The sequence below is a fragment of the Triturus cristatus genome, chromosome 11 (genome assembly GCF_964204655.1).
Source record: "Triturus cristatus chromosome 11, aTriCri1.1, whole genome shotgun sequence".
NCBI lineage: Eukaryota > Metazoa > Chordata > Amphibia > Caudata > Salamandridae > Triturus > Triturus cristatus.
This window is the reverse complement of record NC_140594.1, coordinates 1,127,966,077-1,127,986,876: the sequence shown is the minus strand read 5'-3', so window position 1 is coordinate 1,127,986,876 and position 20,800 is coordinate 1,127,966,077. Positions and strand designations below refer to the sequence as shown.

The window sequence follows — 20,800 nt, the reverse complement described above, 5'->3', positions numbered from 1 at the left end:
ACTCAGAAACAAGTAAGCAGAGTCCAGCAGTAACGGTGGCAGCATACCCGCAGTGCCTGAGAGGGACAAGAAGGTCCACATACCTAAAGATCTGGTGCCCAGCTATCTGGTCGGGGATGACATAGACAACTGATGTTTTGCCTATGAGGTTGCCCTTAAGAGTCACAGGGCCCCAGAAGAGTTTTCGGCTGCATCCCTCTGGAAACACATGCCTCCAGAGGGGTGGGATACCTTGCTTACACTAGAGGTGGGAGACCAGATGAAGTAAATCCCAACGAAAATCATCCTGGTCCCCACGTTGGGATTCACCCAGAGAAATGCCACATTAAGTGCAGGGATAGCCAAAAGTTGCAGAAGTAGACTTGTGGATTTTCTTGATTACGCCAGAAAGGCACTGAATGGTTGGATTGCGGGGCAGCAAAGTTGATAATTTCACTGGGTTGTTTAATCTGATATTAAGAGAGCACATGTTCAATATTTTTTTTACAGAGCTGCACCAGCACCTAGTTGATAGCGACCTTACTGACCCCAGAGAGCTTGCTAAGGAGGCAGACCTCTGGGTCAGCACCTGAGTGTCCAGAAAGGTACCTAGGGGCAATCACCAGAGGGGTGTTCAGGGGTCCCACCAGAAGAAAGAGGGGGGAAACTTAAAAATAAGGAGATCTGTAAAGACCTCCAAAACAATTCCTAAGAGAACAATAGTAACCAGTCCCAGTCTGAACCGAAAAAGAAAAGAGTTCTTCGATAGACAGGGAGGTTTGCCCCCCAGTGTACTGAGTGCTACAAGTATGGGCACTCCAAGGGAGATATCGAATGTCCCAAGAGGGCACATCCCCCCACCTGTTGGCAAGCACCTGAGTTGTAGAGTATAGCGCTTGGGGAAGAGGTGGTCCCAGTTAGCTTGGGGGAGAAAGCAGAGGTTACCTTAGTGTCCCTATGGGCTAGAGAGATGGTGCCAAAAGCCCATATGCCTTCTAATGCTTCTAAGTATGGGCAGTGGGTCACAATCAATGGGCAAAAGCAGGCGGCTCTGAGAGTCACAGGAGCCAGCATGACTTCTGTAAGGTGTCAGCTAGTGCCCTCAGAGCAGGTCATCCCTAATACATTCTACCAGGTCATAGTCACTGACAACCATGAGAGTCATTACCCTGTGGCTCTGGTTCCCTTTGAGTGGGGGGAGGTATCAGGTTTTCTAAAAGTAGCTGTGAGCCCTGTCATGTCTATAGATTATCTGTTGGGCAATGACCTTGGGCACATAGTCTGGAAGGAAGTAGAGCTCAGGTCACATCTGGATTTGTTAGACTTGCCTGAATGGGTTTGTTTGGCCACAAGTTCCATGGCTGCCTAAGTGGGGAGTCAAAGGAGCCTGGGACAATGCCCAAGGCAGCTACCAACAAGAGGAATAGTAAGGGATGGGGCAATTCACCCCTGAAGTTCCCACTGTCCAGGTTGAAAGGGCATCTGAAGAAGCCACCACTGAGCCTACCGAGGAGGACATTGCCACTCTAAGAAACCTGCCTGAGCTTGCTGAGTGGCAAGTTGAGGGTGGGACCACCAAGAAGGAATTTTGCAAAGAGCAGAAAGGGTGCCCAACTCTAGAGGGCTTGGGGTGGCAAGCTGAGGCCCAGGCAGCAGGTGATACCTTTGGGAATCAACTTATCTGTTTATTTACAGTGAGCCTAAGGTTCCTGGACCTGGGGCAGTGCGTGTGTGCTGGTGGTCCCTAAATGTTGCAGGACAAGACCTTTTGCAGGCTTTCCCCCCACTTCTATTGCCCCCGTATGATGACAACCTCAGATACAGTCTGTAGGTCTCTTCCCACTTTCCAAGCCAGTGGTAAAGCAGGGAAAAAGCCGATGGCTCCCCTGGTTTCCTTGACTGTCATGGGCACTCCCTTTGAGAAGGTTACATCAACATTTTTGGTCTCTTGAACCCCAAAACAGCTTTAGACAACAGGTTAATCCTGGACTTGGTGGTCCACGCCACATTGTAGAGGCCACCATCCCTCTGAGGTCGGTGACTGCAACTGTGGTGACTAGACCTCCTCATGGCATGCCTGCTGTTCATCCACAGGGCAGCTTCACAGAAGGAGGTTGGGTTTAGCCCATTTCAACTCCTCCATGGACACACATCCTGTTAGGGGACCTCTCAGCCTTGTGAGAGAGGGGTGGGAGAAAGCTCCCAGGAAAACCCCTCAGGATGTAGTCACCTACATGCTGTCTCTCCCTAACCAGATGCAGCACTTCTGGAAAAAGGTGAAATTTAATCTTGAGGTCAGCAAAGAGATCATCAAAACTCTGGTATTATCACTCTGGAGAAGTTTCAGCCTGGCCAGAATGGAATGGGTCATGGAGCTTGTAGGCTTCAGAGCTATCCAAGATCATTGGACAGGCCCATATGAGGTGAAGGGGTAGAAGGGGGATGCCACCTACCTGGTGGCTCTCAAAACCCCTCTAGAACCCCCTTAAATGTGTTCACATCAACTTGCTCAAACCCAACTTTGAGAGGTCTAAAGTCCCCATGCTCTTGGTGACAGTTGGCAGAGCAGAAGGGGAGACTGAACATCTCTCTGACGTCCTGTCTTCCAAAGAGCACGATGGCTCAGTAGAGGGTGTTAAACTCTCCCCTACTCTGAACTAACCCCGGGCGTAGAACTACGCTTCGCCCACGTAGTGTACGTAGCGCTGCCTGCTTCGCACTTTCCGAAGTAGGCGAAGCAGGGCAGCGCTACGCACACGCCGAGGGCGAAGCGTAGCTGCTTGCCACCCGCCACCCACCTCCCGCCTGCCCTCCTTTTAATAATATCAGCAATGAAAAATAAATTAAAGTAAAGCGACTTACCGTAAGCGCGGCGTCTCCGGGGCTCCCTCTTTCTGTTTCTAATTTCTTCTGGCAAATGCGCATGCGCGGACACCCGCGCATGCGCATTTCTTGCGCGAAATGCGCATGCGTGGGCGTCCGCGCATGCGCATTTGTCAGAAGAAATTAGAAACGAAGAAGAGGGAGCCCCGGAGACGCCGCGCTTACGGTAAGTCGCTTTACTTTAATTTATTTTATATTTCTGATATTATTTAAAAGAAGGGCGGGCGGGAGGAGGGTGGCACGTAGTGGGGCTACGCGAAGCGCGTAGTGTGCGTAGATTTGGGCACACTACGTGCTGCTTCACGTAGCCCCACTACGCCCACTACGCCCACCTCTGCTCTGAACACAGAACAGCGGAGTGACTATCACCAGTTACTGGGGCACTTTGCTTCTCTTTTCTCCCTCACCCCTGGGCTCACACATTTGTGTAGTCACGACATAGATACTGGAGACAGTATGCCTCCAAAACTAATTCTACAGGCTGTCTGATGATGTGTGGGTCAATATCAAGAAAGAGGTCTCAAAGATGCTGGTGTTAGGGGTGATTGAGCCCTCCAACAGTCTCTGGTACAGCCTAGTTGTGCTGGTACCCAAGCCTGCCCCTCCGGGAGCCACCCCAGGATTGTGGTTTTGTTTTAGTAACTATGACTCAATTTCACACTAAGGGGCATATGTACAATGAAATGTCGGAGAGCGGAGCTGTGCCAAACTTAGCAGTGACGCACTCTGACATTTCCCAAATGCAGTGATGCACTGCATTTACAACACAGCCTGTGTTTTCCCTAGTGCTGGCGCTAAAATTAGCCGTCTAGCACCAATGCAGGAACCCTTGCACCAAGTGCAAAGGTGCCTGTGTTGCAGGGAATGATTGTTTATGTGCAGTGAGGCATCCCTTCCTGCACATAAACAATCAATAATGGAGATGTGTTACTTCTGCATGTGATGCGGAACGCAGCACACATTGAAGTAGCAAATCATCATTATGTAATGCTTGTTTATGTGCAGGAGGGACACCTTCCTGCACATAAACAAGCATTCATGATGTTTTGCTCTTTCTAAGTGTGCTGCAGAATGCAAAAACAAGAACACGTCCTTGTAAATCTGGGACAGCATCAAAAAGCAATGGGTGTTGTGGTGGAACAGCCACAGCAACACCCATTACATACCTCTTCACACAGATACCAGCGTGAAAGAGTGCCATATTTACAAAGCGGTGTTAAGCCACAACAAAGGGCTCAATAGCACTTTGTAAACAACCAGGACATTGCTCCACAGGAACATTGTTAAAAATTACGTTCTTGTGGCACAATGCCCTTGTAAATATGCCCCTAAGACTGATGCTCACCCCATCCCCTGAACTGATGCGCACATACCAATTGATCCTGGTAGTTTGGATACCGGTTGCTTGCACTGTTCCTCTAAATTGTCATCGTTCCCACAAACCACTTTGCCCCTTCAGAAGTCCTATAAAATGCTTCTGCTGAACTGTAGATCACTGCCCAAACATGCGGTGGAGATCTTCATTCTGTTAGAGGAAGAATGTCCAGAAGTCCTGTTTCTGACAGAAACTTGGCTCAACTCTGGATCCGATCCCGATATTGTTCAAACTCTTCGCCCTGGCTACCTTATCCAGGGGTTAGCCTGGATTGCAGGTAAAGGTGGAGGGATCGCCATCATTACCAAAAGTCATTTTACCTGCCGTACTTCTGGTGGTCCGCAACCAGACTGTGAGAATCTCCTATTCACGATTTGCCCCCACGCTCACTCCACTCTGTCAGGCATTTTAATCTATTGTCCCCCCGGGGAACTTGGTTAATTCTGCAAATTACTGGCTGATATGGCTGCTAATCTTGCCAGCTCCCCCGCTAATTTCACACTATTGGGGATTTTAATCTGCATTTTGATGATCCTTCGCATGCGGCCGCAGCGGAGATAATCAAGGATCTTGCGGCCTATCGGTGCAAACAAAAGGTTACCAACTCGACCCACGCGAAGTGCCACTTACTAGATCCTATATTCTCCAACCTGGATGAACTAACAGGAAGGGAAGCCATTCCAATACCCGGGTCTGATCATTTTCTTATCACTTTCTTCCGGACCCCCACCTGCGCTACGCCATTAACCAGGCCGATCGGAACTATGTCACATCTCTGGCCTAAACTCCCCTCAGAAGAGTGGATTTCAGCTTTAGAAAATACTAAGCCGATCCCTGACCCTGACACAGTTATTGCTAACGGAAATTTTAATAAGTGGATGGAGAGCTCTCTAGACCGGGTTCTCCCGAAGAAAATGACCCAGATGAAAGTTGGGTCCAAGAGAATGGCATGGTATTCTCCCAAGCTCCAGGAGCTAAAAAAAATCTGCAAGAAACTTGAAAGAGTTTGGAGAAAGGATTTCTCCTTAAATATGAAACTGGAATCTAGGGAAGCCACTAACATGTATAAAGCAGAAATTAAACTGGCCCAGGCCTCACATTATGAGGAAAGAATGTCCCTGGCAGCCAATTTCCCTCGCGAACTTTTTCGCATAGGGAAAAACCTGCTTAGAGCACCCTCACCCCCAGATACACCTGATGACACCGGCTGACGCTGCAACATACTTGCAAGTTTCTTTTATGACAAAATTAAAAAAAAATACTCGTCATTTCCACTTGTAGACAACCACAACAACCTCCAAACAGAGGATATTAATCCTCACAGCAGGGAACACTCCTTGGAGGCATTTCCCTTGATGGATTCTGAGTCACTCCAAACTATGTCTGCACTCGTGAAGAGCGGGTCTAGAGACCCAGCTCCGCTTAATACTCTGAAGCTAGCATCTCGAACGGTCTCCGCTATTATTTTGAGGCTGATCAATGCTTCCATTTCCACTGGAGTGGTCCCACCTCCGTGGAAAAGAGCGATGGTGAAGGCACTTTAAAAAAAAACAGTCTTGACTCGGATCTCCTGGGAAACTATCTTCCCATCTCACTTCTCCCAGGGGTCAGTAAAATGGTGAAAACACACATCAATTCAGCGCTTTCTACATTCCTGGAATCCCATTACCTTTTCCACCCTTCACAGACCGGCTTTCATCCGCGTCAAGGAACAGAAACTGTTCTTTTAGCAGTAGTCGAAGAGTCTAAGAAGATTCTTGACGCCGGAGGCACCACAGCTGTTATCCTCTTGGATCTCAGTGCAGCCTTCGACACGGTCAACTTCCATCGTTTGGTCCATAGACTTAGAAGTTTTGGGGTGACTGGAAAACCCATAGCATTGCTGCAATCATTCCTGGAAGATAGATCCTTCCAGGTCTTTGAGAGTGATGTCACCTCAAAACATAGGCCCCTCCGCTGCGGAGTTCCTCAGGGATCGTCCCTGAGACCCACCCTATTCAATGTTTATATGAGCCCGCTAGCGGAGATTGTGCACCCTTTTGAGGTTCATATAGTGACCTACGCTGAAGACACTCAACTTGTCGTAGCACTAAACCATTCTGATAATTCCTTTCTCGGCCTTCGTCCCTGTTTAGAAGAGGTAGCCAAGTGGATGAATCATTCATATTTGAAATTGAATGGAGAAAAGACCGAGATGATGCTCCTAAGGAATTCCTTCTTTTTCAAAGCAGAAGTAATGTGGGCAGCCTGTCTGGGATCCGTTCCTGCCCCCAAGACCCAGATAAAAAGTCTAGGCATCTGGCTTGATAAAGATCTCAGCTTCAAGTTCCAGGCGTGGAATGTTGCGGCTTCCTGCTACGGCATCCTAAGGATGCTTCGCAAAGTGCTCCCAATTCTTCCCTTTCAGGCAAGAAGGCTTATGGTCCAGGCGCTCATTCTTTCCTGCCTAGACTACGGAATGCTCTTTATTTAGGAGCTCCTCGGGTGACCATCTCAAAACTCCAGACAGCGCAAAACTGCATAGCGAGGATACTTCTTGAGACCCAGAACCGTGAATCTGCAAAACCAGCCTGAAATCTCTTCACTGGCTCCCCATTAAGGAGAGAGTTAACTTTAAGGCCATGTGTATGGTCCACAAGACGCTAGCGGGTAATGGAACATCTATCAACTGTTCCATTGCCCGGCCTTACCCGGCGAATAGACGTCAGCGTTCAGATGACTTGCATCTTGCAGTTGTTCCCAGGATCAATAAGGCCAGAAGTAGTGGCCACCTATTTTACTATAATGCCGCCAGGATGTGAAATACTCTTCCTCTCTGCTTACAAAAAGAGTCCAGTTATTTGGCCATTCGGAAATTGCTAAAAACTTGGCTCTTCCCTTGGTATTGCTGTGGTGTCTACTGTTGACCGCTATCAGCGCTGGGATGCATCCGGGTAGCTACGCGCTTTATAAATGCTTTTTTTCATTTCACTATGCTACTTGTGGAAGGTTGTGTGACAGAGGCACGCATGGCTAAACCACATGTGCCTCTACCACGCAGCCCAAACAACGAATGTGTCTTAGCAGTACATTCCTTTACCACACATGCCTTCACCGCGCATACCTTTACCACTCAATTTCTTGGTAAAGACATGCTTGGAAAAGGTATGTGTGGTAAAGTTCACACCCCAGCTCCTTCGACCTGAGTCCTAAAACCCTTGCCCATGTCCTATAATTAACCCAACCCCCTGAGCCCTAAAAACGACACCAACACCAAAACCTTAAACTACCTTGACCCCCATGCCCTGATCCCTAAAAACTGCCCCTTCCCCCCCGCCATGAGCCCTAAAACTCAGACCCCTCTCCTAAAACCTATCCTAACATTAGCTCCCCACCCTGAGCCCTAAAACGCCCCTTGCCTAAAAACCTACCCCCGGCCCCTCCTCGCCCTGCGCACTAAAGCCGACCACCTCCCCTAAAACCTGTCCTTTCCGATCCAAACTTACCTTGCCCTGGGGGGCGTGGCTTGAGCGCTGATGAAGATGGTGGCCAGCTACTGCTGCTCTGGGCCGTTATCGAGGATGCCGATAGAGTTTACGATGGAGGAGCTTCGTGGGACATTTTAATAAAAAGATTGGTCCGTCGGAACCTCTGCTAATTCCAGGGATATCTTCGTTTTTGATGCGGTAAGCCCGCAATCACTTCGAACTCTGCTTTAGAATATGCGGCGCGCTGAGTGAAAAGACAGCGACCGCCATTTTCCTCTCTTTGTTTCTTTCATTGCATATAGCGGTCACCAGCCTTTTGAAATGCCGCTTTCCTCAAATTACTTCAGATTTTTTTGTCTACTTCACTACTTAAAGAGGTCTCTTTTCACTTCACGATACTGGGACCATTTTCCTCATTTTTTTGGTTTTTGGTGTGTGAAGTGCTCCGTGAATGGACCACATTTAACTTTCTCCAGTTTCCTCCTCTGAAAGGTCTTCTCTTCAGATTATGCTAACATAAAAGGAATGTGTATCTTATGGAACGGCACCTTTTTACTTGCAGCATTTCTTCTTTTTACGTTTTAGAAACCTGCCCTGTTCTGCAGTTTCGTTTTTTCTGACTGACTTTTGACTGCCATCTTGTGGTTTCTCTCTAGAATCTAACTGCTGCTGTTATTTTTCTTCATACAAATATAAATTTTTCATGCAAATGTTTTATCTTTGATATTTTGGAAGAAGGTGCCTGCCATCTTGTGGTTTTTTCTAGCATTTACTGCTGCAATTCCTCCTCATATGTGTGTCATTTCCTATGGACATGCTTTACTTTTGATATATTGGAAGGGGGTCTCTCATTCTGTTTGCGGATTTCGTCCTAACAAATTTTATTTCTGCGTCACTCCTTCCACATTGTGATCCATGATAACTCTTTCCTAATTGCTGGAAGATTTCCTACAACTTGACTACTAATTCTTAAATAACATTTCTAATTCTACTGTGGTCGTTTTTGAAGTATCAACTCTCTCCCACTGGGAGCTGCCAACATTCTACTCTACAATTCTTACCTTCTTATTCCTCTCATGTCTATGGGCAGAATCGGAGGGGGATGTGGCAACATTTCACCCAATTTATCTACCCCCCGTTCTAAATCTGCCAAGCAGCCTACCTCCAACCCCTTTTCTGTTCTACAGGATGACAAGGAAGACTCCGCGCAAACAAATATGCCTCATCTCACCGAACCTTTGTCAACCGTATCTTCTCCCACACCCGTTTCTGAACCTCCTTCCGCCCAACTCAACATTAAGATTACACCTAAACCAACTACTTAATCATCAACATCCTCCACAAAGAGAGTCAAAAAGGGCCCTCCTATGCCTAATGTATCTCCTCCACCTCTCTCAATAGAGCTGCTTTTGGATGAAATACGTGCCCTTAAGCCGTATATGACTGAAACGAATACTCGCCTACAAAGCTTGAAAGATAACTGGCTCTCACTTCAAACCAAACTGACTTCTGTGGAGAATCAAGTTGACTCGTTGCAGGTCTTCTCACAACAAATCCCCTCTATGAAAGCTGAAATCTTGCAACTTCAGAAACAGGTTGAAAACCTCAAAAATCGCAGCAGGCGTAATAATCTGCGTATTTATGGCCTTTCCGAAGGTTTGGAAGGATCTCATCCTATAGCCCTCTTTCAATCTTTTATACCACAACTGCTTGATATTGCAGTTTCTCCTCCCTTGAACATACAAAGAGCTCACAGGTTGGGACGTCCTCCCTCTGCGTCTTCATCTCAGCTTAAACCGAGAGGGGTCATACTCTATTTCTTGGAATATACTGATTTGTTGAAAGTCTTAGAGGCAGCCAAAATCAAGCATCGCAACTCCTGCCAAGGTTCACAACTGTTTTTCTCACAGGACTATGCCAAACCCACTGCGGATAGAAGGAAAAGCTTTCTTGCAATGCGACCGGCACTACGAGATTTAAATGCCAAATTCGGTTTGATACATCCGTGTCTCTTCAAAATCACTTACAAAAATAAAACCACTACATATGAAGATTCAGCTTTACTTCAACGTTTTCTGGACAATTGTAGAGGAGAGTCCATGGATTTTGCAGGTCCATCTTCTTCCTGAGAACTGTATCATTTTTTCCCATGTCAAGTTGTAGTGATCTATTTATTTTATGTTTCCCTAGTTCAGGAGAATTGAATTCATTCTCTCCTTTTTCCCATGTTTTTCATTTCAGGTGTCGTGTCCCTTCAGGTCTTACCACCCTTTGTTTCCCATTGTTTGAGCTATTTCACATTTTTTCCTGAGATTGTTTCTCATCATTTTTTCTATGTTCTATTTGTAGTCATGTATTTATGTTGTGTTTTCAATGTCTATGACAAATAAACAAATTTTTCTCTTTTTTCCCATATCCTCCCCCCTTTTAGGTATTACCCCCCTCCAACCTGTATCCTCCATTGTGTTAATATTGTCTGGAATAGTTCCCTCCTCGTGATCTCCCCCGGAAGTGTTCAGTGTGGTTCGTCTTCACGTCCTGTTGCTTCAACACCCTCCACCCATGTTTAAGTCTATGGTATGTTTTGATGTTCTTCTTTTATCATTATACTTTATTCTCCTCTTCTATGCTTCCTTTTCTTTTTTCCTTGTTCCACTTTCCTATTTCCCTTCTTTGTTACTATCTCGACAACACTTTTCTTCCTTTTCTTATATCCTAACTCAATCTGTTTCTCACCATCTTTTTCTTTTCCCCTTTTTCTCTCCCATTCAAAAATTGTTAATCATTCTTTTCTATTTAATTATTACAGGTTGTTTATTGCATTTGTATTTATGCTGTAATATTGTAAATGTTCAAATCTATATGATTGTTTAATGACTTTGCGTGTTATCTCTTGGAACGTTAAAGGTTTGGGTACGCCTATTAAAAGGCAAAGGGTACTTCCCATTTATCTAATCTTAAGTCAGATATTGTTTTCCTACAAGAATCTCACTTAGTAATGTCAGAAGTTCTTAAGCTTATGAGACAATGGGTAGGGCATGTTTTTTCTTCCCCAGACGCTAGTAAGCAAAATGGGACCATAATTCTTATTCATAAAAAACGTAAATTTTCCTTAATTTCTCAGGACTTAGATGATGATGGTTGATGGCTAATTATTCACCTTAAAATTAATGATGTACCTATTACCCTATTTCACATATTAAACCAGACAACACTTTCTGGCCACACGTTTCTTCACTTTTGATGTCTATTGATACACCATATGTTATTTTTGGTGGAGATTGTAATCTCATTGTCGACCCTTACATTGATCCTACATCTAAAACATCTTTTATTCCTTCACCAATGCACCAACAATTCACCAATCTCATTGCTCACAGATCACTCATTGACTCTTGGAGACTATGCCACCCACAACTTCGTGAATATACTTTCTTCTCCCCCACTCATCTATCACAGTCACAAATAGATTATTTATTTGTCTCAAAAACACTTACTCAATCTATGTTACATGCAGACATCCGTTCCATTTTGATTTCTGATCACACTACTGTATTGTTAGACTTAGAACTCCTCCCCATTACTACTACCAAAAAAAGATGGCGTTTTAATACGTCATTATTAGCTGACCAATCTTTTTCTTCCTCCTTTGAAGAATTCATTACTGAATTTTTTTTAGCTTAATCTATTTTCGGTTTCATCCTTTTCTGTTGTTTGGGACTCTTTTATAGCTTCTGCTAGGGATTTTATCATTTCTTATGTGGCTAAAAAGAAACGTCAAAATTCTCATAAAGCGATTGAGATTCTTAAATCCATTAAACTACTTGAATCCCTTTATATGTTAACTAACTTTAAAGCTGACCTTAATAATTTAATAAAATAGAAATTTAAATATAATAAATTATCTACAGAAAATGCCTCTGCCTACCTTCTTAGAGGTAGTGCTTGTTATTATGGTGGCCAAAACAAAGCAGGCAAGCTTCTTGCTTCATATCTAATAATTCAAAAAGAACGCTGCAATATTGATTATGTATTAAACTCTGCCTCTGCTCCAGTCACCAAACATCTTGAGATTTTAGATGAGTTCAAAAAGTAATATACTTCTCTATACACTCCCGAATCCTCTCCAGACCCCCTAGACATACAAAATTACCTTGCTTCCATACAGAAACAATTTCCCACAGATGTTAATTTTTCTTCAATGGAGCACAATATCTCCATAAAAGATATTTCCCAAGCCCTAAAACTTTTAAATACGGGGAAAGCACCCGGCCCAGATGGATTCCCAGTAGAATTCTATTCCCATTTTTCCAAAACCCTTCTTCCCCATCTCCTCCCTTTGTTTTCTTACTTTATCTCCTCTAACGCCTCCTCAGGTACTTTTCAAGATGCTCTCATCTGCTTAATCCCTAAAGATGGGAAAGACCCTCATCTCTGTAAAAATTATAGACCAATCTCATTAGTCAATTCTGATTATAAAATATTCGCTAAAATACTAGCTCTCCGATTAGAACTTATCTTACAGTCTATTATTTGTAAAGAACAATCTGGCTTTATGAAAGGTCGGATTATCTCGGACAACACCGGGACCTTCTTTAATATATTACATAAAGCTAACAAATATCCCCACTCTCTTGCAGCCACTCCTTTAGATGCAGAAAAATCTTTTGACCGAATGGATTGGTCTTTTATTTTTCATACTTTATCTTGGTTCAATTTTGGTCCCAAATTCATTTCTTATATTTCTTTATTATATACCTCACCCAAAGCTACCATCTTTACTAATGGCTCTTTTTCCGACTCCTTTATTTTACAGAGAGGAGTTCGCCAAGGCTGTCCCCTTTCCCCTGTCCTTTTTATTTTAGCTTTAGAACCATTGCTAGCTAAGATTAAGCAGAACAATGACATACATGGATTCCAGCATGATAAGCTTCATATTAAAATGAGTGTCTATGCAGATGACATTCTTTTATTTTTATCTAAACCTCAAATCTCCATTCCAGCCTTTGTAGCAGAAGTCAATGCTTTCTCTCTTCTTTGTGGTTATAAACTAAACCACGATGAGTGTGAAATCTTACCTTTGAATATCTTTTGTTTTAAACAAAATTTCCTTCCTGCTAATTTTTCATGGAATTGCCAACAAATTAAATATATATTTAGGTCTTTTATTTGCTCCCTCTATTAAGAAAACACTATCTCTAAATATGACCCGTCTTCTCTCTACTCTGTCTGCTTGTACCGATAAATGGCATCCTTTATACTTGTCTTGGTGGGTCAGACTTGATACCATCAAAATGATGCTTGCTCCCATAATTTTTTACATTATCTCAGCTATCCCTCTCAATTTTCCTGCATACTTTTTCAAAAAAATTAATTATTCTTTTAAATATTTTTATGAAGCAAGAAAAAAACACGCATGTCTCTAATTAAGCTAAAACGCCCTGAATCTCAAGGTGGGGTTAATTTTCTAGATTTTCAACTTTATCACAACGCCTTCCTTCTTAAGCAACTATCTAAATCATGAATGGACTCTCCTCCTAATCCTTCCCCATTATGGAGGGACTTACAACATTCCTTTTTATCCTCTTTTTCCCTGGACGAATCCCTCACTTTTACTCATAAATCTCGTTTTCTATCTTCACTCATACATAACACCACTCATAAACTCTTTCATTCCTTTATGTTATCTCACCTCTCAATTAAGGACCAGTTTCCTGATTCATCTATTTGGCATAATACATTTCTTAAAATTAAAAATAAATCCATTTTCTGGACGTCTTGGCGAGACAGAGGTCTACTTTGGGTTCATCAGTTAAACTCAAACAATTCTTTTCCTACCTTCTCTGATGCACAATCAATTTATCAATTACCAAAATCTTCCTCTACCAAATTCAATTTATTAATTAAACATTTAACAGAATCCCTTCTTCTCCTATCTTCTATACCGCAATCCTCCTCACCTCAACACAACAATCTTCCCATTTTAAGTACCCATGCTAGTGCCGCATCTATTTACAAATTCCTTAGTACACTCATTGTACACAGATCTAAAACCCACACAGAGCTCCAATGGGAATCTGATTTCCACTCTTCATGGCCTACTATATTTTGGGATAAAATATGGTTGAAACTCCGCAAGACCTCAAGATCAGCCAGCACAACTCAAACACTTTTCTTTATATATAATCGACTTCTGTTTACACCGTTATCCTTACATAAATTTCAACCCACACTTTCTTCAGATTGTTGGTCCTGCAATGCTACTCATTCACGCCTATTTCATATGCTCTTTTCCTGTCCCTATACACATCAGTTTTGGTTGAAGGTTTGGTCTCAGGTTAACTCCATTTGCCGTACCCATTTGTCTTTCTCCCCTGAAGCTGTATTTTTAGACACACTCTCTGACCATTGGCAAACCCTTTCTCATAATGCAGACATTGCAACAGGCATGCAACAGACATGCAACAGACCACTGCCAGTACTTAGGCAGAAATAAGCCTAACCTCTGCTTATGCAAAACTGCACAATGAGGGCTTGCTCAGAAACAATAGCACATAGCTATCAGCCCACATTAAGCAAATCGACACAGCGCTACCTGCACAGAAACAGGTAGGCCCCCTTTTTAGCAAATCAGCACTGCAATACCTTCATCTGTACAGGTGCAAACTAAGCAACACTCTATGTGTCCTTGCTTTAGGGTTTGCAAGCTCTGGCAAGCAGTGCATTGACAGGCACAAATGGAGGTGATGGGAGTGAGGGTGGAGAGGGCAGAGGGAAGGGAATGTCAGGTGGTGTGAGAGGCTCCATACAGGGTACCTGCACCTCTATGAATGTTGTCCTAGCAGTATCTGTTTTTCAGGCATGACCATTATCATGGACTGCAAACCAAAATCAATCCTGCCAAAAATGTTTTGACCTGTTCCTCCTGGTAGGGTGATATTACTACAATAGAGCCATGGAAGCTTTTAAGGTTGCATTGTAGCTGCTTTCAACCTGCAGCTCTCTGAGTAAATGCCAGAGAGGCAGAATGGTCAGTCCATCCCCATCCTCTATGAACCAAAAAAACATTGTTTTTTTATGGGCCGTATGCAGTAATTCTTGGCAACCACTAGGTAGCAAGCATTAAGCCTATCAGCCTTAGGGTGATCTGACTGCCAACTTTTTGCCATACTTCTCCATTTTTGCTCATCTTGTTTTTGCTAACTGTAGGCATCAGTGAACTTTACCACTGTTAACCACTGCTAAAATGCTTCTGCTTTCTCCTTTATACCTGGTAATAGTGGCTTAAATCTAATTGGCACATTGCATTTACCCAGGGCCTGTAAATTAAATGCTACTAGTGGGCCTACAGCACTGACTGTGCCACCCACTTAAGTAGCCCTTTAGACATGTCGTAGGTCTGCCACTGGAGTCTGTGTGTGCCGTTTATATTGTGAAATTTCCGACCATGCAAAATAAACCTTTTGCTAGGCCTAAGCCTTCCTCTTCAATATATACGTCACCCCTAGAGAAGGCCCTAAACAGCCCATACGGCAGGGTCCAGTGTATTATAAAAGTTGGATATGCACTTAGGTTAATTTTTCACTACTGTAAGGCCAGCCTCTCCCATCGGATAACATTGGGCTAACTTATTACATTTAATAACTGATAACTTTCAATTGGGAGCAGGAAGGAATATCAAGTTTGATGTCTTAAGAATTGTGATTTAAAAACCTCTTTAAAGTCGGATATTAAGTCACTATTCCGAAAACAACACTTTTAGAAAGGGGAACAAAGCAAACACAAGGAGATGACGAACGGAGCGCTGAAACTTTTCAGACACTCACCCCCAGTCACAGATCTGGGTGGAATCCATCATCGTTCTTTAGCTCACTTCGCCACCCCAGTTCAGACACAGCTATATGCAAATCAGTCTTGACCCTGTGCCTCAAGGGAACAGTCCAGCCCGAACTGCCAAGCCATGTCTTCCCTGGACCGGAAACAAGTATCTTGGACCGGTTTCGGGCTAACAGCCCTCATTAGCCAGGCTAGCTTGAATCCAGTGGCAAAGTGAGCTGGGTCCAAACTGGGGTGGTGTGGTGAGCAAAATAATGATGGATTAAACCCAGATCCTTGTGACTGGGGGTGAATGTTTTCATTCTCCAGCATTCTGTCCATCAATTGTCTCTTTTGCACTTTTAGAAAGGGGGCATTTTCTTGTCCCAACCATTGATGCCTGCAGCCTGTATCCTGGGCCGCATGACGAGGTGTAGCTGGCAGTTAGTGCTTGTTCATTGCTCAAAGACAGTGAGACAAAGGAGAATAGATACTGGCATGATTCCCCACCTCTAACTTGATGAGCTGAAGGTTCTGTCACCTACCACACTTGCACATCACAAAGCCTCTGCCTGAGCACACTCACAAAGGGTTTGACAATGGTCTTTTGTGACCCCAGACAAGCTGGGGCCAAAGCAGGGAGGCAGGAAATTCCAAACAAGTGGAAACCTCCAGAACCTCCTCCTACTTCAAAGTGTGCGCCAGGTTTAAATATCGGACCCCCAGACCCAAATCTTCACTACACCTCTGTACCTGTGGAAGACTCGGAAGAATGGCTGTGCTGCTCTGCAAGATGGGCTGCTACTCTGCTGCCGTTCTGCCCTTCTGACTGAGTGAAAAGAGTGGACCGACATCTTGAACTCAGGACTAACAGAGTGACTCTAAGGGCTAGTTGGCTGGCCTCCTGATCAGAGCCTCAGGGACAGAAAAGGCTCCAATCATCTTGAACCCAGCACCTGGACTCTGTCTGCTCTGAATCTCCCCCCCAACCCCCCCCCCCCCCCCCCCCCCCAGGTGGTGCCACCTCAGTCCTGGACCCTTGGAAGTAGCCTGAAGGTGTTCTGCCAGCCCAGCTGGAAACCGATGTAGTGCAACGTATCTCCTCCCAGCTCCACTTTGGAACCAGCGCAGCACCATGCATCCCTGACTCTATATATTACATCACAGCCTGCAGTCTACTCGGAACCACCAGTGTGCAATGCATCCTAAACCCAATCGATCACATTACAAGCCCATTGTCTATGGCATCCTCAATGAAAACGTAAGTATACACATTACAGCCCAGTGGGGTAACACAGGCCCCCAGGGTGCAGGGGGCCTATAAGTTCCAGGGTGGCCTCCTTAGCACATTACTCTGGCCGGAGAGCTCCCAATTGAGTCTGGAGGGGGGGCCATCAATGTACCTTGCAGGGGGGCCCCCTCAAGTTTTGTTACACCAGTGTTGCAGCCCTGCTGCTTCTTTGGAACTACTTGTGAGCAACTTCGATTCAGGACTTTGCATCGCAAATCCCTTGTCGACAGAATCCTCGTCAATGATGCAGGACTCTGCATCACAGCCTCACAACTCCTTGGAAACGCCTCTGTGCAACGGATCACAACCAGGATTTAAAGCACTTTGTTCAGTGGATCTAGCTTGGTCCTTGTAGCTGGCCCATGCTACATTGCGATAGGCCTGAACTTGTAACTTTGTCCTCATCTGGTGCAACCAGATAACCACAGCTGGCTCTTTATGCTTCAAGACACTATTTTAAAGCAAACCCTTTAAATTGCATATCTCTGCTTCTTCTGATTGGAGTTTTTGTTGCTTTGATCTCAAATTGTTTATTACATTTTAATCTATTTTTCTAAATTAGTGCGGGATTGTGTTGCATTGTGTTTTCACATTAATACTGTTTGAAGTGCTTTACGCATTGCCTGTATGTTAAGTCTGTCTGCTTTGTGGAAAGCTACCAGAAGGTTAAGCACGGGAGATTGCTTGTGGGTTGCTTGTATTTCACCCTGACAGAGGCTGTGGTTGTTGCTAGAGAAGGGTTTCACCTCCCCCCCTCAACCAGTACCCAAATTTCCAACATTGATGTTCAGTGGAAAGATTTGGACTTGTGTTTGCGCAGTGCCATACAGTTATTCGGTGTTACACTAAAGATCCCAGATAAATAATTTGATTCCATTTCAGGTTTTACATTCTACTTGATTGGCTCTTTTGCTTTTACAGATTCATCCCCATTCTACCTGACTGTCTGAGCCTGTAACCATACCTGCAAGAATGGAGTTTGAGTAGCCAACATAGATGCCTACTCTGTGACTGAGTGACTGAGCTCAAGGAGGTCTCTAAGGAGACAGGACTTCCAGTCAAGAGGACAACCAGGAAACGGGACCTCCAGAAGACCATGAGGGCCTGGGTAGAGGCTCACCAAGTACTGGCAACAACAGAGGGTGGGAATGAGCAGGATGAGATAGAGTAGCAGAAGCAGGGCCAGGATGCAAGCCTTGAGATGCATTATTCAGCTTAGTGGGAGGTTTTTGTCTCCTGAATTGGAACTCCCTGCCAGGGTGGAGAGTTTGTCTCCAGAAGGCCTGTCCACAGAGGGGCTGGTGGACAGCAAGGCAGAGAGTGAGTTTCAGCTGAGGATGGCCAAGCAAAAGATGGAGAAAGAGCTAACCCTGGAGGAAAAGAAACTTGCCAGCAGAGGAGAATGTCCCATGAGTGTAGTCTCAAAGAGCTTAAACTCAGAGCCAAGTAAGCAGAGTCCAGCAGTAACGGTGGCAGCATACCCGCAGTGTCTGAGAGGGACAAGAAGGTCCACATACCTAAAGATCTGGTGCCCAGCTATCTGGTCGGGGATGACATAGACAACAGATGTTTTGCCTATGAGGTTGCCCTTAAGAGACACAGGGCCCCAGAAGAGTTTTCGGCTGCATCTGTCTGGAAACACATGCCTCCAGAGGGGTGGGATACCTCGCTTACACTAGAGGTGGGAGACCAGATGAGGTAAATCCCAATGAAAACCATCCTGGTCACCACGTTGGGATTCACTCAGAGAAATGCCACATCAAGTGCAGGGATAGCCAAAAGTTGCAGAAACAGACTTGTGGATTTTCTTGATTACGCCAGAAAGGAACTGAATGGTTGGGTTGCGGGGCAGCAAAGTTGATAATTTCACTGGGTTGTTTAATCTGATATTAAGAGAGCACATGTTCAATATTTTTTTACAGAGCTGCACCAGCACCAAGTTGATAGCGACCTTACTGACCCCAGAGAGCTTGCTAAGGAGGCAGACCTCTGGGTCAGCACCTGAGTGTCCAGAAAGGTACCTAGGGGCAATCACCAGAGGGGTGTTCAGGGGTCCCACCAGAAGAAAGAGGGGGGAAACTTAAGAATAAGGAGATCTGTAAAGACCTCCAAAACAATTCCTAAGAGAACAATAGTAACCAGTCCCAGTCTGAACCTAAAAAGAAAAGAGTTCTTCGATAGACAAGGAGGTTTGCCCCCAAGTGTACTGATTGCTACAAGTATGGGCACTCCAAGGGAGATATCGAATGTCCCAAGAGGGCACATCTGTGGGTAAGCACCTGAATTGGAGAGTATAGCGCTTGGGGAAGAGGCGGTTCCAGTTAGCTTGGGGATGAAAGCAGAGGTTACCTTAGTGTCCCTATGGGCTAGAGAGATGGTGCCAAAGCCCATACGCCTTCTAATGCTTCTAAGTATGGCCAGTGGGTCACAATCAATGGGCAAAAGCAGGCAACTCTGAGAGTCACAGGAGCCAGCATGACTTCTGTAAGGTGTCAGCTAGTGCCCACAGAGCAGGTCATCCCTAATACATTCTACCAGGTCATAGTCACTGACAACTGTGAGAGTCATTACCTTGTAGCTCTGGTTCCCTTTGAGTGGGGGGAGGTATCAGGTTTTCTAAAAGTAGCTGTGAGCCCTGTCATGTCTATAGATTATCTGTTGGGCAATGACCTAGGGCACATAGTCTGGAAGGAAGTAGAGCTCAGGTCACATCTGGATTTGTTAGACTTGCCTGAATGGGTTTTTGACCACAAGTTCCATGGCTGCCTGAGTGGGGAGTCGAGGGGGCCTGGAACAATGGCCCAGGCAGCTACCAAGAAGAGGAATAGTAAGGGGTGGGGCAATCCACCCCTGAAGTTCCCACTGTCCAGGTTGAAAGGGCATCTGAAGAAGCCACCCCTGAACCTACTGAGGAGGACATTGCCACTCTAAGAAACCTGCCTGAGCTTGCTGAGTTGCAAGTTGAGGGTAGGACCATCAAGGAGGAATTTTGCAAAGAGCAGAAAGGGTGCCCAACTCTAGAGGGCTTGGGGTGGCAAGATGAGGCCCAGGCAGCAGGTGATACCTTTGGGAATCAACGTATCTGTTTATTTACAGTGAGCCTAAGGTTCCTGGACCTGGGGCAGTGCGTGTGCTGGTGGTCCCTAAATGTTGCAGGACAAGACCTTTGGCAGGCTTTCCCCCCACTTCTATTGCCCCCGTATGATGACACCCTCAGATACATTCTATAGGTCTCCTCCCACTTTCCAAGCCAGTGGTAAAGCAGGGATAAAGCCGATGGCTCCCCTGGTTTCCTTGACTGTCATGGGCACTCCCTTTGAGAAGGTTACATCAACATTTTTGGTCTCTTGAACCCCAAAACCGCTTTAGACAACAGGTTAATCCTGGACTTGGTTGTCCATGCCACATTGTAGCGGCCACCATCCCTCTGAGGCCGGTGACTGCAACTGTGGTGACTAGACATCCTCATGGCATGCCTGCTGTTCGTCTACAGGGCAGCGTCACAGAAGGAGGTTGGGTTTAGCCCATTTCAACTCCTCCATGGACACACACCCTGTTAGGGGACCTCTCAGCCTCATGAGAGAGGGGTGGGAGAAAGCTCCCAGGAAAACCCCTCAGGATGTAGTCACCTACATGCTGGCTCTCCCTAACCAGATGCAGCACTTCTGGAAAAAGGTGAAATTTAATCTTGAGGTCAGCGAAGAAGTCATGAAAACTCTGGTATGATCAGAAGGCCACTCTGGAGAAGTTTCAGCCTGGCCAGAATGGAATGGGTCATGGAGCTTGTAGGCCTCAGAGCTATCCAAGATCATTGGATAGGCCCATATGAGGTAAAGGAGTAGAAGGGGGATGCCACCTACCTGGTGGCTCTCAAAACCCCTCTAGAACCCCCTTAAATGTGTTCACATCAACTTGCTCAAACCCAACTTTGAGAGGTCTGAAGTCCCCATGGCCTTGGTGACAGTTGGCAGAGCAGAAGGGGAGACTGAA

At 45.2% G+C, this 20,800-nt stretch overlaps 1 long non-coding RNA gene across 2 annotated transcripts in view; it reads left to right on the top strand.

Annotated features, from left to right (window-relative positions):
• The window catches only part of LOC146786178 (uncharacterized), a 215,651-nt gene extending 194,876 nt beyond the window's left edge, over positions 1-20,775 (top strand). For both annotated transcript variants that reach the window (XR_014970574.1, XR_014970573.1), the window contains exons 2-3: positions 10,136-10,281; positions 17,732-20,775. This is a non-coding gene — a long non-coding RNA (uncharacterized LOC146786178). The remainder of the gene's footprint in view (positions 1-10,135; positions 10,282-17,731) is intronic.
• The last annotated feature ends 25 nt before the right edge of the window (positions 20,776-20,800 follow it).